This window comes from Physella acuta, unplaced genomic scaffold (genome assembly GCF_028476545.2).
Source record: "Physella acuta isolate Inbredline_101_S28 unplaced genomic scaffold, ASM2847654v3 ptg000442l, whole genome shotgun sequence".
In the NCBI taxonomy this organism is placed as follows: Eukaryota; Metazoa; Mollusca; class Gastropoda; family Physidae; genus Physella; species Physella acuta.
The window spans coordinates 1-7000 of NW_026731961.1; the positions used below are offsets into that span (position 1 = coordinate 1).

The following is a 7000-nucleotide window of genomic DNA, read 5'->3' on the forward strand; positions in this document are numbered from 1 at the left end:
CCAAAATTACACGCTCTAAACTTTCTCAGATATGACACGGATGTAACAGACTCTTAAATAAAACAATTTATAAAAAATAAATAAAACTCTATATTCAGTATAAAACCATGTTTTAAATTATTTCTATACATTTAAAAAATGTATGTAGTCATTCTCCTTATTAAATTTTAAAAACAAATTTATTTTTATTTTTGAATAAAACTAACATATCGTTTAAGTTATTTACAAATACATTATTTTTCAGAAGTTTTAATAGCAGTTTTAAGAAAGTAATTTCCTCTGAGATGTAAGTTATTTTTTTTTTAATACCAGAGGAGGCAATCCACTACTCTTAGGTCACCACCAATAATATAAAGTAAAAAGAACATTCTCGTAATTACGTTCTCCTTTTAGACAAGAAAGTACATCGTGAAGATAAAGTAGAGTTTATGTGTTTCTCGACCACAGAATATTTAGAGATACCAGGTTAACTCTTATTATTATATATATATATATATATATATATATATATATATATATATATATATATATATATATATATATATATATATATATATATATATATATATATATATATATATATATATATATATATAATATAATATATAAATATATATATATATATATATATATATATATATATATATATATATATATATATATATATATATATATATATATATATATATATATATATTTATTTATTTATTTATTTATTTATTTATTTATTTATTTATTTATTTATTTATTTATTTATTTATTTATTTATTTATTTATATATTTAGTTACAAATAGCCTTTGGCTAAAGAAGGCCACTTTGGTTTCCTGGCACAACCCCTTGTGATGTTAACTAACAGACTTTTCTTTCATCTTCAATTTGACTTCTTCAGTCTTGTGGTCAAAGGGAAACAAAAGTGGATATACCACGAAAGCCAAAAAAGTATTGTTTCTTTCCCTTTACTCATGAAACAATTCTTCTCAAAAAGCATTATCGAATATAAATTGTAATAGGTCAACCCATCTCATCATATATTTCTTGTATTAATTACTTTAATTAATCGCCTATGCAGATACTTTTAATTTTGTTAAAACGAAAGATGTGGAAGGACATTGATCAGAATGAAAAAAAAAGGATACGATTGTTCGTTTTTACAACTTACGGACATATTATTAATAGACGATTTACCCGACATACTGTATGGGACTGAATAATTTCAACCATCGGCTCGCCATAGCTGAATCACTCTCCCTAACGAACTATGTGTTTTCAATAAGGCCTTAATAGTGATTTTTACCACGCTGTGAAATCAAGATATTAAGTTGACAATACCCTGGCCACTTGACATGCCTGACTCGACAAAATGGCCCAAACACATTGGGCCACAACATGGGCGGCCATAAGCAGTATAGCTCTCAACCTATGGGCCACGATGAGGTGGCTTCTGACAAAGGTTTATGGAGGTTGTTGTAGTTTTGGTTGCACGAGACAAGGAGGCTCCTAAATGTATTTCTTTATCAGTTCATTGCCCCATGTATAGATACGATGTAACATTTTACTGTTGGCTTTGTCAACTTCTCGCTCTAATAACAGGGGTAAACATAACTTATACTTTGAAACTTAAATAAATCAGCGTGTCTGATTTCAGAGTAATATAGCAATAATTGACACTTTCAACTATCACGCATAATGTTTTCATATCATGAAATGGGATAACATATTATTTTTAACATCAACTATCATATATTTCAACTTCAATACAATGATGTACAATAAGGGCTTTTTACTTCTACAATCTAGCGAACAGTACTCACACAAAAGTATCGTGGACGATCTGCTGACATAAACATTCGGATATAGCGAGTTATCCAAGATACAAATACAGACACAGAATGACAGAAATGGAGAGTGGAACCATACACTTGCACTTGATATTTAAATTAGTTGTCCCATTCCTGGGATCAAAATAACAGAATTCATACGAATAACAATTGCGCTGGTTCAGCAAATGTAACACAAATAGTGTAAAAAAATATGTAATAAAGTCTGCGCGTTTGTATTGTGAGTTAAACATATATATTAAAATTTAGTTTACGTAAAAATAATATAATTTACAATTCTGAATACAAAAATCATTTGTAGATGTAACTTAGAAAAATAATTAAATTAATTACCGTTCACTTTTTGTGCGTGTACATGTTGTTATTTTAATGTTAATTTTCTCAATTTGTATTACTTCTCTCCCTTATTATGTGTTTGTTTTATACATACAGGGGAGGTAATGGTTATTGCATCTGGTACTTGGTAGTATATATAGGTTGAGGCCAGAATAGATTAAAGAATTAGCAAAGCAGAATACTGAAAGATGGACCTAAAAATATTAAAAAATCATACATCCTAATAGTAGTTTGTCATTTTTAGTCCTTTATATTAAGAAAATAAAAACGTAGATTGGCGGCTACACATTGAACTCAAGTAACTGGTTACACACAGACCGCTGTGGTTTCCGATTCAAGAGAAAATATTGTAGGAAATTTTATAAAACAATTTGATCGTTTATTTTATATGAAAGGTGTTTTTTATAGTAATCGACATATGAATAATTATGAGCTTAGAGTATCAGGTAGACATAATCGGATAGAGGAATCGTGTTTTGAGTAATCGTGAGTTCAGTACTCGTGTTTTGTAAATATCGAGTATTTAAGTTGATCTTCGAGAAAAGATTGTCGAGATTATTCTTTGCAGTTCGGGAAATGAAGGAAGGGTACATATAGGTAACATAGTGTTGTCACTAGGGCAGTGGACTTAACATAAAATACTCGCCTAACTAAATTAAACCTTTAGATGTGTAAAATATGGGAGGCATTTTATTAACGAAAATAATACATTTAAATGAAAACAAAATGAAATATGATATGTACGAAATAAAATATAATATGTAAATAACTTTTGTTTTGTTTAAGCAGTGTAATTTTGAATAATAATTATTTCAGTTAAAAAGATAAAAAAATTATAAGAGCCGTAATAGCAAATATATATTCTTTTAGTTAGTCCGTATATACGCATGCAACTTTTTTTTTCTTTCGTGTGTTGTGATCTCTGCTTCATCTATTATGTAGATTTAAATGTTACCTGTGCCTGTGACAGATACAATAACCTGGGTATGTAAGGAAATAGGAGATAAATGACAGCCATGTCTGACGGTTCTTTTACATTACAGACAACATATCACATAATACTTTTTGCAAGTGTTTGAATTTCACTGGAAATAAAGTTGTATTTTATTAATATTTGTTAACGTTAAATATGTGTATTGTATTTTTACTGTACAAGCTGAATATGTATGCTGATTATTTGAACGACAGCGACCCATTAGGTTCAGTATAATAATGGTATATTAATGACCCATTATACCTTAGCGTCCAACTAAAACTATACTTTAAATGAAGTACACTAACTATAATTACTTTCTCGTATATACGAAGTATAGAGAAAGTATTGTAATCGTGCACAAAAATCACTTGAAATTTTAACAATTTTCACCGTATTACACCTCAGTCCTTCATCACATCCGAAGTAAAGAGGACTTATTTTAATCGGGAAAAAATTATCAATCCAGATCTATCAAAATTTAGAGGTTTTATGCGTAATCCAGTCTGAAAAACTGGGCTTTGCAATTCTGTCCGTATGTCTGTGTGTCTGTGTGTCTGTCTGTCTGTCCGTGTGTAAACACGATAACTTGAGTACCGTTACAGCTAGGTTGATGAAATTTCATAAATAAGTATTTTATCGAAATCGTAGATCCGTATCAACTTTTGAGCGATTTCCGATAACCAGAAGTGGTACTTTTCCTACTTTGAATTTTTCAAAAGCCTATAACTTGAGTACTATTTCAGATAGATAAATGAAATTTCACATGTAAGTAAAAGATCTAATTCTCTACCTTCTATTAAATTTTGAGTAATTTCCGTTGACCAGAAGTAGTAATTTACGCTACTTCCGATTTCTCAAAAAACTAACGTACATTTTTACAGTGCTAATAATATTGCGCACTATTATACACTTTTTTATTTGGCGTTCACTTAGTGTGCAATTAATTTGTCTACCAAATTTTATTTTATTTTTAAAACTTTAAGTATTTAAAATGGATTAAAAATCATGTCTATAGCCCGAGTTCCCATCCCATGTTATTTTATATAAGAATATTCGAGAAAGTTTAGGGGAGATCACTCCCGGTTTATTTTAATTTGGTTTGGTCCCTTATGCAAGGGATCCAGAAATAAAAAGAACAATGCCATACCCCAGGGGTCGGCAACCTTTTGAAGCGGAAGAGCCAAAAGTTACAATTTTCAAAATTTCCCTGGTTTTAAAGAGCCACTAACATTTTTTTATTTCAAATATTTTATTTTTTTATTAAGATTATTAATATTTGTTCAAGGAGCTGGAGAGCCGCAGGTTGCCGACCCCTGCCATACCCAATAGTATGATTACGCGAGCTTTAACAATATTTAAAGAACGATTATTATAATAACGTTAATGTTTCTAGTCCCTAAATGAAAATAAGATGTAATTTGCATTTTAAATACATTTAGTGTTAGTAGACATGTTTGATTTTTCAGCAGTAGTATACGTATCCTTAAAGGTCTCTTATAACTTTAGTGTATATTGGTTTTCGGATTTCGGATTGTACTTGTTTTATACATTTGATTTGGTTATTTCCCTTGCAATTAAACTTTTTTTTTCTAACAACAGGAAAGTGATAATATATTCGTTATTCTTCTTTCTTAAATTAAACTCATCATAGTATGTCCAGTTACTATTAGACTTTATTTCCGGGGTTGGGGCGAATACTGTTAAACGTATATACTTTTTATATACATTATGCTTCGTTAGAGAGCGGTATATGTTTTTCGGCGCAGGGGGTAGGGGGGGGGGGGGAATCCTCCCCGAAGATATACCTGAAAGGAGCTACGTGTGTATCGCCTTTGACAACTCATCGAATATGAGGCTAACGGTTATGTGTTAGTATTTACGTTGAGAGTTTGACATTAGAAGTTAGAGAAATGTGAAAAGGCTTTGTTATGATTATCATGATAAAAAATGGTTGAATAATATTTTTAAATGTACAAAGTAAGCTCCTACATGTTTTTATTGTATTGTGTTAAACAAAAAAAAAACAATGTGACACTTTATCAAAAGCCTTTTCTCAGTAAAAGCCTTGTACAATTTGGACGTAAGCCTGTCAAGACCAGGAGATGTATTGTCTTTTAAAATTCCAGTTTAAATTAAAAATTGTTTCGGATCCTTGGTCTTGACAGAGCAGTGGACGTCACGTGATGTTTTGTGTCGCTATCTTATCACAAGGACTACGTATCATTTGTATTTATGGTCTTGATATAAAACCAACATTTCAGGCTACAGCCCCGTTAACCAGGTTCACACAACGCCCCCACTCCATCGCTTCCTATCATAGATATTTCAAAATGTAAACAATGAGCGTGTAGACTATGTGGTGACTAGTCGATTTTTTTTTTAAAGTTGAAGAAGCAGATCGTTTAAAAAATACACAGCCCCCAATGAGGATTGAACTCACGACCCCTGGTTTACAAGACCAGTGCTCTAGCCACTGAGCTATGGAGACGTGTATTTACCGTTATTTATACTTTAAATCCTTTGTTCTTGTGTTCGAAATCCGAGTATTAAAGCTTGCCAAGGGGACAAAGTGGGATCAAAAAGGTGGGGCTCGAGGGTCTAAACTTCAACATTTGTGTGGATTGATCCCCTATATCACTGTACACGTCAGTCTTTGTAAACATCCTAGTCACTGTATTGTCTACTCGTCTCCTGTTGTACATAAACCTGTGACTGGTGACCTATGTGTGTCATGGTGCGTGACACGTTTTAGCTACACTTGACTGAACTATCACTAAAGCTACATACTGTTTGATTGCTATAAAGATTACTCTATGTATATTTATAGAAATAAGACACGAAAAAAGAAATATAATATTACAACTTTTGCATCAGGCCAGATATTAAAATAAATAAACACGAAAACCATTTAAACATGTAAATTGAACCATTTTTTGCATTTTTCACAACAGCTCGCTAGATCCGACTCTTTGATGCCCTCTTAAATGTGACCTGTGCTTGTGACAGATACAATGGACCCAAGCGAGAATAGTCTCAAAGGTATTCGAAAGGCCCATTAAATAATTATAAAAGCATGCACGATGTAATTAATATTAATATGGCTATACAATCATGATTGCCTGGGTGTTTTTACTTTAAAAAGAGTGGATGTATTTGACGTTTTAGTATTTTCGGTAATTAAAGACAATTAAAAAAAAAAGACAGATGCAATTCGTTTTTTCACGTGGTAATGGCGACATAAACAATGCTATTCTGCTATTCGATGAGCATACATTTTATTATGCAAAAAATTATGTTGTTTAAAAACTGAATCTGCAAGTTATGTAAACAAATAACTATCGATCACGGAGTCTCTGGCAGATGAGGCTCGTTAGCTGGGGACAGCCACTCTTCTAGGAGAGACAAGTCCAAAATAAAACAAATGCTGCCTTGTAGTTTTTTCTTGGTTGCACAAAGTGTATGGAAGCAAATCCAAAAAAGAAAAAGGAAAATAGGGTGAAATCGGAGTCAATAGCCTCATTGTCACATCACCAGTTGACACGTATACTTGTGTTGGAGATGATCCCTTCCAACACTAAAACGAAGAACGCTGAAGAAGAAGATCACGAAGTTTCTTTACAGCCAATCAATGTTTGTCTTACAAAAGTGAAACATCCGGTTATAACTTAGGTTTCATGAAAATAAATAGATATGTAACCTTAAAAAAAAATTAAAAAAATTCTCAAGTTGTATGGATTTGCAACTGTTATAAAATTGATTCTAAAAATATTAAACTTCTATATTATTTTTTGGCATAATTTTTTATTTTGTATTATTTTTGTTTTACTGTCTCTATGAAGTCAAAAAAAC

At 31.2% G+C, this 7000-nt stretch overlaps 1 non-coding gene across 1 annotated transcript; it reads right to left on the minus strand.

Moving 5' to 3' along the window:
* Window positions 1–5566: 5566 nt before the first annotated feature.
* On the minus strand, window positions 5567–5639 carry Trnat-ugu (transfer RNA threonine (anticodon UGU)). The gene has a single exon. It is a non-coding gene; the product is annotated as a tRNA-Thr (tRNA).
* Between the last annotated feature and the right edge of the window lie 1361 nt (window positions 5640–7000).